Source organism: Dendropsophus ebraccatus, chromosome 8, assembly GCF_027789765.1.
Source record: "Dendropsophus ebraccatus isolate aDenEbr1 chromosome 8, aDenEbr1.pat, whole genome shotgun sequence".
In the NCBI taxonomy this organism is placed as follows: Eukaryota; Metazoa; Chordata; class Amphibia; order Anura; family Hylidae; genus Dendropsophus; species Dendropsophus ebraccatus.
The window spans coordinates 40,810,135-40,822,584 of NC_091461.1; the positions used below are offsets into that span (position 1 = coordinate 40,810,135).

The 12,450-nt window shown below is 40.1% G+C and overlaps 1 protein-coding gene across 3 annotated transcripts in view; it reads right to left on the reverse strand.

Moving 5' to 3' along the window:
- The window catches only part of SH3PXD2A (SH3 and PX domains 2A), a 219,620-nt gene that overhangs the window by 100,746 nt on the left and 106,424 nt on the right, over positions 1-12,450 (reverse strand). The window lies entirely within an intron of this gene.

The following is a 12,450-nucleotide window of genomic DNA, read 5'->3' on the forward strand; positions in this document are numbered from 1 at the left end:
AGGCTCAGTAAACGAACGTCGAACTAGCAGATGGGCGCTCGTTTACATTACTGATCTGGTTGCTGTCGGCCTGTCTAATAGGACCCTTAGGAGTCCAGTGAACAGTGACTCAATAGGACCACCCACTGGACTCCTAAGAATGGAAAAATCAGGGAATTTAATTAATAAATGACAAGTTATACTGAATCCGACAAAGATAAATATTAATCTGCTCCTCATGCTCTATAACATGATTTAAGTAGAGTGGCTAGCATTTTCATTGTAACTGGTTCCCTTTAAGCAGGTTTGTGTTCTTATAATGATTTGGTCCTTTGTCAAGTTCCAGCAATTTTTAGTACATCTGACTTGGTTTACATAGAAGAGTTCCTTGGAAATTAATGTGAACTAGATATATACATGTGATATTTAGTCCCACCAACTAAAACTTACTTCTGTGAGTGAAAAGAGTATACAAGTAGTCTTAAAGGGCCAAAACCAACTTGTAAGGATTTCTACCCTAAAAGACCAGATATGCAAAATTGCCAACATAATTTATGGGGGAGATTTATCAAACATGGTGTAAAGTAAAACTGGCTCAGTTGCCCCTAGCAACCAATCAGATTCCATCTTTCATTTTCCAGAGAGTCTGTGAGGAATGAAAGGAGGAATCTGATTGGTTGCTAGGGGCAACTTAGCCAGTTTCACTTTACACCATGTTTGATAAATCTCCCTAAGGTGTGTGTATATATATATATATATATATATATATATATATATATATATATATATATTAGGTCTTACAGGACTATGCATATCGGCTTCTGCACTGAGCATGCAAGTTGTTACAGGTGACATGAAATCAGGCTGGATAGTGTAATGGTACAAAAGGGTGGAAGTCACAAAGTTTATTACAAGAACAACAAAAACAAGAGAAAGTCTGCAAAGACCATTAGCATTGCTTTAGAGAAAAATGAGCATTTATAACAGTTTCCAAGTTGTCCAGGGGGACTCATAGTTTAAAAAGGGTTGTCCATCCAGGACAAGCCCTTTAAGATAATGCAATAAGCTAGCTAACATTATCGTAAGAATCCCAAAAATACATTCTACATTTGTGGGTTATTGTCAGATTGGCAGAACTGAGATAGATAGATAGATAGATAGATAGATAGATAGATAGATAGATAGATAGATAGATAGATATTGACTCCTTTATGCGTCGAGGCCCAACATTTAAAAACACAGCTTTCACTTGCACATTTCCAGGCAGAACATGCTGTATCTGCTATAATAACAAGTGATATACTCCAAGAATATCAAGCAGACAATGAGCAGAAGATACAGAGAGAGGAACCGGTGACAGTGCAGATAACCCCCTTCCGCCTCTCAGGGAAGCAGGGTATCAATCACTTACTTTTGTGTCTCTGGATCTTCCTGTTTGACATTTACAAAGCAGTTTAAGGCTGCAGCGTGCTTCATCCCTATATATACAGTCTTCCCTCCACGTCTCTGTGCTGTTGGAAGGTCTGGATTTCACTAACATGAACAAAGAGCACATGATGTATTCGGTTTCCCACCCAGATTTTAGTTGCATGGGAGCGAGCATGTATGTTCACTTAACCCCTGGGTGATCAATATGGAAAAGTACAGAATCACTTACTCTTCATCTGTAAGCAAAACAAGCAGCCTGGTGGAATCATTAGTTTAAAACAATGATCACTTGCTGCTAGGTCTGGGGAAGGACTTTGGCCACTATGACAGCAGTATTCTACCTTATCTGGGAAATTTCGGTGGATGGAAACACTACATTCATCATCAATGAGGCAGTTTTGCAGCATTTATTTGGGGCAAAAAAAAAAAATCCTAAAAGTAAGGGAGCATTATACGATTATACAGCAAAAGTAGGTCTGTGTGGGTAGTGATTCTCTAAAGTAGGTCTAAGCGGGTGGGGTTCTCTAAAGAAGACTGCCAGCTGGCTATGCTGAATGGCTGAATGGCTAGGGCTGAATTGGACGCCGAGCCGAACATACGGCCCGAGTCCTAACACTCTCATAATGCAAAATAACATGAACATGCTGGGAATATATTTCAGCCAGAGCTTCCTGGTTCATAAATGCAAATGTTAGAACAAAACACTATAAATGTACCGTGTCAACTTTATCCTGTGCCAAAAATACTTTGACACTTGGCAAACTACAAACAGATTGGGGGATGGGCACAATGTAATGCATAACAAAGCAGATTAATATGGTATTCAGGGTATACAAAACGCTGGCAGACCAGAAGAACAGGTAATAATGACTCCATTGGAAAACTATGCCTGGGCAAGATAAGGGTGAACCACCCAAAGCGTGACAGGCCCAATAGGAAGTATACTGTACAGCAATGCTGAACATTCTAATATCCCACATAGTGGGTAGTTGTAGCTTTTGGCTCATCATCTTATTTATCCTTGGTGGGTAGTAGAGTTTTCCTATTTATACCCAAATATTTGGCTGTTAAAGGCTAGAGAATAACGTTGGCATACTCATTCTCACAGTGGGTGTAAGAAAAAAGTCCACACTAAAGCATATAAGACACGCCTGTTCTAGGTCGCTACCGAATAGACACACTTAAAAGGCATTATTCACATCACTAGGGGATTGTGGATTCCTTAGTAAGATGATTTTTTTCCATTCCTAATTGCTTTCAAATGAGCTTTCTTCTTTAAGTGTTGAGAGCACATGACTCCTCTCATATATCCAATGTTATAAAGGGTTGCACATCTTGTCGATAGCAAAGATCACATTCTCCTGTCCAAACCCTATAAAACTTCCTGGTGCGATAACAAAACTTGACGTCACTTTGAAGCAAGTTCATTGCTTCAAAAAAAAAAAACAGAGCAAGAAGCAGGAGAAAAAAGGTCAGGAAGCGGCTATTTACGGCCTAATCAAAATCGCCTTTCGCCCCAAGCCCTCCTATGGCTTGTGCTGAGATGAGAAAGTTCAAGGATAGAAATCCCTTATTTTATCCCAGTTCCTAGGAAGTCAATGGGAGACTGTGGCCATAAATATTCTCACTAACTGCTGCAACAACAGTCCAGCTACCCAGGGTGTAAATGGCTTCTCTGGCACCAGCCATGGAAAGGAAACATACACACCCAAGGTAGTTCATGGAATTGCAGGTTTTCTCTTTCTCCTATAACATGTGCAATAACTGTAAGTAACTGTAAGTAACTATAAGGCTGCACCTACACACTGGGGTGCGAGGAAGCCTTATTGGTTTCTTTGTAGATATGAAGAAATTGGAGCTATACATTACAAGCCTGGTGAACATTGTTATAGACTTTGCATTGGAGTCCTAGAGCCTCAAGCTCTTTCTGAACCCCCCATTCAAATCACCCAAAGACATGCATGCTTAAGGCCCTATAACACGGAACGATTATCATCTGTATTCGGACAATATCGGGCGCTAATCATCCCGTGTAATAGAAGGCAGCGATCGTTGCTGTCCTGCTGCCGCGGCAATGTGGAGTAGGAGCGGCGGCAGCAGACCGCTGCTATCCTCTATGGGCTTGCCGGACGATCTAGCGATCATTCGGGCAGCCCTCCTGTATGTGTTTCATATAGAGGGGTAAACCACCTCTATATATTCTGCGAGAATAAAAGGATTAGACAGCTGAAACTGCCTGATCATTTTCTTCCGTAACGTCTGCCGTCAGGGTAGGGTAGAGAGGCCCCCATACATATTAGATGCTTGCATGGTCCTGCTAAAATTGGTGGGTTCAACCGACATGTATGGTCAGATAAACATCCCTAGGTATTAATCACTGTTCATCCATGTTGGATCATATCATACAGACTGGTTGCTAGGGAGACACCTAGCAACCATTCATTGTAATAATGTTGTCGGCAGAAGGTATTACGTCTTCTACAGAGCTCCCTATATTACCCTTCAAATGGTAAAAATAAGCTGCAATCTTGCTTAAAAAGCCTATTACAAGACATAAGGATCATGCAAGGAGGGCTGATCGACTTTTGGATTGTTTGTGCGGCCCTTTGCCTGTATCATTCAACAGCCGTTCGTTCCCTATTACACAGGGAGATGTAAGACTGGCAAGAAATGGTTTTTAATGACGCAAACAGCCAACAAATGTGCATTTGCTCATTCATCAGCTGATCGCTGACCTTATTACACAATGAAATTTTGGCCTAGTCATAATCGCCCTATGTAATGCGGCGTTTACAAGAAACGATAATTGGCCCGATCGTACGTTTAACAATGTCGGAGTAACGATTTTTTTCATAACGGTAAGCATTTAGACGGTACGATATATCTCACACATTGGTTAAATCGGCGAACGACAGTTTACAGTGAACGATCTGCAAATTTTTTGCGAACGACAATTTTAGAACATGTTGTAAGAGCAAAATAAACGATTTCTCGTTCGTCGTTTGATCTTTCGCAGCGTTTACACGTACGATAATCGTTCCGTGTAAACGCAGCATAATTCGGCTCTAACACTAAAGGCGATAAAAAAGGGGTACTGAGCTATTCAAGGGTAGTTTTGAGCTGCTAAAGCAAATAAAACCATCAAAAGAGACCTAAATGCAGGAACACACCAAAAATGTGAATGGAATAGAAGCAAAAAATTTTCAGTGTATTCCTATTTCTCTTTGCTCTGATAAATATGGCATTAGGCCCTTTGTCTGCAATGGGTTTCGATCAGCACCGGACAGTTATACGCCATTTCAGGTGTGTGTGTTGGATTATAAACTGTATCTAATGTACAATGAGGAGGATGAGTGTGTTGGATTATAAACTGATCAAGCATCCGCTTCCTTGAAGATGAGCAGCGTTGGATGTGTGACAGCAAATTTTCCCAGTTTTCTTGTTGAAATAGACATGTACAAGCAGATGATCCTAGAGTTTATGGGGTATCAGGGGGCTGTCAGCTATGTGAGTATCTAACTGAGACCTATCAAGCATGACAACTAAACAAAGACAGCATTGCTTACAACAATACATTCACTTCTAATGGCTTGCAGATTTATTGTAACGTCAGTAGCCATCTTTTCTAATATGATCTTTAATAAGGATGTTATATTTGGCTTATTTCCCAATAGGAAGCTATTAGTTATTACTGCAGAAAGCACAAAACGCTCTCCACTATTAGAACAGTATGTACTAATATGAACAGTATGTACAGTAAGTACGCTATTAGTACAGTATGGCGCACAATAGGTCTCTGTGTCTTGCACATTGGCTAATAAATCCCAACACATATTGTAATATTATAAAGTATCTTTCAATGATTTCTGTTGGAATCAGATTGCATGATAAGACTGATAAATAGTAATTGGTCAAACATCTGAGGGTCTTCCTACTCCAGAACACAGTGGTCCTATGGGGTAGCACACAGCTGTATCATGAAATACAAGTGATCACTGCACAGCTGGAATGATGACTTCACCCATATAACGTTACAAGATACCATGCTTTAATCTCTATTTTTCCATATTAATATCTCCGCCTCTGTGTCATCCCTTTGAAACAGTTTAATGTATATATTGATGAACGCATGTATTACAATAATATTACTAGGTAGCTTTAGATTTCATGTTCCACTAAAAATCTGAACATTTATAAAAGATGCGTCATCAGAGAATGTCCTATTGCTTAAATCAGATTTTTAAAGAATTTTTTTTAAATGTCTTTTAAGAAACTGAGATCTAAGGTTGTGTTTGCAGTACTGATTTAAAGGGGTTATCCAGTGCCACAAAAACATAGCCACTTTTTTCCAAAGACCGCACCACTCTTGTCTCCAGTTTGGGTGGGGTTCTGTAACTCCAATCCATTGAAGTGAATAGAGCTTAGTTGTGAACCACAGCTGAACTGGAGACAAGAGCAGTGCTATCTCTGGAAGAAAGTGGCCTTGTTTTTGTAGCACTGGATAACCTCTTTAATGGTCTTTTTTCCCTGCACTTACTACTGCATCAAGGCTTCACTTCCTGGATAACATGGTGATGTCACTTCCTGGATAAAATGGTGATGTCACGAACCGACTCCCAGGGATGTGTGGGCTGTGGCTGCTGGAGAGGATGATGGTAGGGGGACACTGAGGGACACAGGGCACTGGAGGGACACTAAGCATCCCCCTGCCATCATCCTCTCCAGCAGCCACAGCCCACACAGCTCTGGGAGTCGGGTCAATACAATACTTTAATAAAAATTTTTGCCGGACTTTTCCTTTAACACCTGTGCTATAGACTATCAATGTTTATTGGGATAGGTCCAAACCCACTAATCATAGTAATGGAGGGTCTCGACATAAGGATATTTCACTCTAAAAAAAAAACATTTTTAGGCTTTGATTGGAGTTTACCTTCAATGGGCTTTTTATGAAATTACTTTATATAAATTTTTATTGTATGATGCTACTTAGAATGATGATGCAATGAGCTACTTTGTTCTAGGGATCGGTTTGGGTTCCAAAGCTTGTCTCTCTACTGGTAAGATAATCATATCCTATGGCAAAATGCCATCATTGTCTCAGATGGGGAAACCCCTTTAAGTTTTGTTAACTGCTTTAAACGTAATGCAAAAAAAAAAAAAAAGATTCATGACATAATGTCTGCATCACTGTAAGGTCCTAAACTGAAATATTTTACACAGTATAGCACAATAATAAAACTCCTAAGCTCTAAGTAAATCTATAGGCTTAGAGGCAAAAAAAGAAAGAAAAACAAAAACGTAGTAATACATGTAAAATGAAAGTACAAAAACATTTTTGCTGACTGTTTACTTACCCTGCCTCAATACCCTAAAGGCACCTATTTTAAAAGTATCAGATTCTACAAGCCAAGAAACATCACAAAGGAACCTTCTTCACCAACACAGTTTGGCAGCTCTCCCCGCCTCCACATTTAAATGGCACATCTGCTAAATACCAGATGCCTGAAAGCCTGTCTTTATCTTGTGTCCCTTACAGAACTCCCACTCCTCTTGACCTCACTGCCGGGAACACAGCAGCCTCATCCAGACTGTTAACCTACGCCGCTACTCAGGAACAGGCCCAGTTTATTTTGCCATTACTTTCACTGCTCTCAGTAAAGTCATAGAACACATGCACAGTGTGTTAGGACAATAACACACAAAAAATAAATCTTCAAATTTCCATGTAAACCCAAGTTAATTCAAGTATTTAAAGGGTTTTGCCAGAGACTGGAACAAAAACCTCTTTAAAATACGAGACCTAGGAGTCCATGGACCATTGCCTCTATACCCCTGAGGAGCTACATCTGACTACTTAATACACCAGTAAATGTGGCTCTAAATTCCTCTACTATCAAGGTGTTGAGATACAGATATCCTATACAAGTGTCCTGCCCTGAATAGGTCCCTTTGTTAGGGATACACTATGCTCTATGGTGAAGGTAGCTGTTAGATATTTTTTGTTCCACAAACTAATGGAAGAAGTGTGCAGCATAAAAGAAAGAGTACACATGGATATTGTGTAGACTTTGGAATTTCCCTTGTGATATCCTCGTAATTGAGTTGGATCTTGACTGAAAGGGACACTTATGATGGTGATTTTGGTGGTCTCCTTACAGGAGCCATCCTTTTGCTGGGTCCTTCCCTGGAGGGATATCTGCCTTGTCCCATGTTTTGAGACTTCACAGACTTTTTTGCATACATATGGATATGGCACAATCTAGTTATTATACTTGGCCACACATGACAAAATAAACCACCAATGATATAAATTTGAAGTGAAGAATGTTACGTCAAAGTTGACCATACACATTGAGGCTGGGTTCACACTACGTATTGTGGTCCTCATATTGCAACCAAAACCAGGAGTGGATTAAAAACACAGAAAGGATCTGTCCACACAATGATGAAATTGAGTGGATTGCCGTCATATAACAGTAAATAACGACCATTATTTCAATATAACAGCCGTTGTTTTAAAATAACAGCAAATATTTGCCATTAAATGGCGGCCATCCACTCAATTTCAACATTGTGTGAACAGATCCTTTCTGTGTTTTCAATCCACTCCCGGTTTTGGTTGCAATATGAGGAGCACAATACTGACTGAAATATACGTAGTGTGAACCCAGACGTAATTACCTGCTGAAAACGAGGTACGTCACTTAAACGGTTGTTCCAGCCGCACTGTCAAATCCCTGCTGAATCACTCAGCCAGGTACATGACATTGCAGCCGAAAGAGTAGCAGGTCACTGGCGGCTGTCAACGGGAAGTGGGAGAGATGCTACTGGACACGGTAATAGGTACATTTACTTTATTATTTTACTGCACCCCCCTGACTTCCTGACTTTATTTAATTTGGTGGGACTTCTCCTTTAACAATATGTTGACCAAAACCACCATTTTCAGTGAGCTCAGCTGACCATCTAGTGTAGAGGTATGGAGCCTCCAGACTGCCCCCAGACAGCAGAGATAAGGTATTGATAAAAAAAGGAGATGGGCATAGGACAAAATAAGGACAGCCCCCCTCTAACTCAACGGTCAAGACATTTTCCCACACATACAGTAAGAAGATCATCCCAGACACTTGAGAAAACTCAACTGATAAAGGATTTCTACAGACATGAAAGCAAGTGTATGGTTGTCTGCAAAATCTCAACGAAAATGGATCCTGATAGATTGATTAGAGGGTTATAGGAGAAGGCAGAACACGAGGGTCTCTGATCTTGGGTGGCTTTCACAAAACAACCAATGTGAAAAGTGTCCAGTTTGCTATTGTAATCGTAAATCTTCATGTTAAGTCTTGTGGTTTTGTCTAGTGATTCATTGTCTTGTCTCACAAAGATGTTCAGATTATAGTTATTTGAGAACTGTAGTCACTGTAAAGTCAGGAGAACAGCACAAAACATCTATAACTACATAACATATTTTCTCCTTGAATAAAACTCTGTCCACATCTTGGTATCTGAATATATTCGGTGGAAGCCACCAAGCAAAACGTATCCATAGCCCTATGTACCCTGCGCATGGCAAAAAGGTGTTATATTGGTATTCACCAAGGCAGAATGTAGAGACATACCTTTTTTCCTATATATAGTCTGAAGAGCATAGCATACTTTTTTAATACAATGGATGTCAATAAACAACATATATCACTGTATGCCTATATTGTGGTATATACTGTAGCCTTCCTTTGGAGGTACTGTATTTTCCTGCCTATAAGACTACTTTTTAGGGGTATGTGCACACTATGTAAATCACATGGATAACTTGCCGCAGATTTCAGCAAGTATATCCCAAACTCTATATTTTAACTGGAAAAGCTGGGGGTCGTCTTATACGCCTAGTCGTCTTATATGCCGGAAAATACGGTATATGTCTAGGAAAACTACTGATGTACAGTATACCTCCAACAGTAGTGGAAAAAAAACAGAGGCTTACACTTTTCCTGTTTGTTGGAAGACTTTCTAGAACCTACGGTCACCATCCAATCACCATATACTAATATCAGACAGGTAAGTAGTGGAATTGGCTTCTGGCCAAAGATTTGATGGGACCACAAAAAGCATTCTTACAGCACAGCAGTATGCTGACTCAATCATTTAAAGGTTTTCTAGAATATAAATCTGAGACGAAGGACTGCAAGCTAAAAATTGAGGATGATTGTGGACCAAGTTATCAATAATCAAAAACCAATGGTCCAGTGTACTAATTCTGCACACCCTAACCGGAGCCGAAGTGACTCATGTGTTTCAAACTGACATTCTTAATCATAGTTTGCATCTTACAAAGACATTCACCAGCAAGAATTAGCTTGGGCCCAAATGTGGAAATGTAAAGCACCAAAGCACTTGGTATGTGCCAACTTAAAAACATTACCATGGAATTACTTCCAGAATATAGAAAAGAACAGGATATTGAAGTGAAGATAAATGAGCCGGCATCAAACGCCACAAGAGATATTTGCATGGTAATAGATTTCTAATTAAGTCAGGTTAGGACTGTAACAACTGACTGATCACTGTTCAATCCCCCTAAGGGCAGAGTGAGCTGTAACTTCTGTTATGGTTAGGAGAACTACTCCAGGCTGGGCTCTTTCATCTCCTTGGCAGTTACTCTGAGATGCTTCAGTGGTTTAGAAGGAGGAATCCCCCAGAAATGCTGACATCCTAATACAGTATAAGGCTATGTTCACACTATGTAAGAGACCGGCCGTTCGGTGATGACCTGCCGGATGATCTTTATGGCCGTAGTGTTCTGATGCGGGCGCATCAGCGCGTGCCCGCATCAGAACTACCCATAGGACACAATAAAGCAAGCGGCTGGAGCCGTTCGCTTGTGTGAACTGACAGGGTTTCCTACGGCCGCAATTCATTGAATTGCGTCCGCAGAAAACTGACATGTCAGTTCTTTGCGGCGCCACATGGGATCCCAGCCGGAGCGTATACGATGTGTATGCGCTCCGCCCGGGATCCCATAGAACAATAGGTATTGTTCCACAACGTGCAAAGTACGGCCGCCGTACTTTTACATAGTGTGAACATAGCCTAATAGGAGTTACTTGACCTCCATGTGCCAATGTGTCTATATGTAAAGGTAGACCACCAGCTTAGCAAAATAGTCTGCTGTATAAGGCTGGGTTCACACACAGTATTTTTGCTCAGTATTTTGGTCCTCATATAGTAACCAAAACCAGGAGTGGATTGAAAACACAGAACGGCTCTGTTTACACCCTGTTGAAATTTAGTGGATGGCCGCCATTTTATGACAAATAATGGCTGTTATTTTATAACAATGGCCGATGTTTTAAAATAATGCCATTTATTTGCCATTTAATGACGGCCATCCACTAAATTTCAACAGTGTGTGAACATAGCCTTTCTGTGTTTTCAATCCACTCCTGATTTTGGTTGCAATATGAGGACCAAAATACTGAACAAAAATACTGTGTGTGAACATAGCCTTAGGGTGCCTTCACACCTACCGGATCTGCAGCGGATTTTCTGCTGCGGATCTGCAGCGGATCCGCAGCGGATTTGACTAAATGAATGAACACAGCATTAAATCCGCACTGTAAAATCCGCTGTGGATCCGCTGTGGATACGGTGTGTGTGAAAGCACCCTTAAAAAGCAATGTATATGAACATATTGGTATACTTTATGAAAGTTAGTATTATAATTGCTTTTATTTTCTAAACCTAGCTTATAGGATTCTGCTCCTGGGGACCAAAATTTAACACATATCATTAGGGCTATGTTCACATGTCTATTTTTCTGCAAAATAAGGGTTGTTTTTTGATAATGACGGCCATAAATAATGTTCATAACCATTCCTGACGGGGCCGTCATTGTAAAACAGTGACTGTTATTATCAAACAACGGCTGTTATTTTGTGGGGGGAAAAAACATTGTGTGAACATGACCTAAGGATGTAAGGAGAAATAACAGGACATAATAGTAAAACCCCCTGAAAGCTTTGCCAGATATTCAGATTTTTTGATAATGTTAGACTGTATTGTAATATTTATGTCCACTTATACACAGTCGTATCTTGTGGTCTACAATTATGCACAGAAAAGGACCTAAAGAAAGTCTAATCTATAAAGGTCTATAGATACCACAGTCCAAGCATTTGCCCTGAGCCCAGCCTGCAAAAAAATAAATAAATAAATAATTTAATAGACGGCCACAGGACAGGTGATAAATATATGACCACTATGGGTCCTACCTCCAGAATTCACACCAATGAAGACAACAGTGATTTCCAACGCCTCTTGTAAATGGAGTGGTAGTAAACTATGGCTATGTGACTGACAGTGATAACAGAATGCAATCAGTCCGCCCATAGCACTGAATGAAGTGGCAGCCATGCAAGGTCACTTACATTCCATTCACATGGGACACTTAAGGACTTTCATTTTCTTGATAAACCCTTGGTTATAACCATCTTAGGGCATCCACTGAGATGGTCAAGCATGCTCACTTTAACTTGTTAGTCTTTACTGTGTAAGCAAACAAGAGGGATTATGGGAAGATGTATGCTCTTACACTGCAATAACAGAAACACAGTTCAAAAAGGAAACGATTAGATCCTTATGGGTCATTAACAGTACAATGATGGAGGTCATTTTACTTAGAAAAACAGCACATTTATACTCCATTACATATATGTATACATGTTGTACACATCTGAATTTACCAACTCTGCTTTGTTGGAAAACCCCTTTAACTGTCTGACAGGAAGGCGAAGGGTTCTTTTTAAAGAAGAATACATGAACTCCCCCCCCCAAATCTCTATAAAGCCATTGGAAAAATGAATAATAAAGTGGATTTTGCCACATAGTAGTAGAAACAGTTAATCTAGCAGTTTATTGATCTAGACATCTGGTATTGAGAACTCATAGCAATAAGCCAAAAGATAATACGTCAAACTTAGATTGTAGACATCCACAAACACACGGAGATAAATCAGTTGTCTCCATTATTGAAAGCAGATTGCC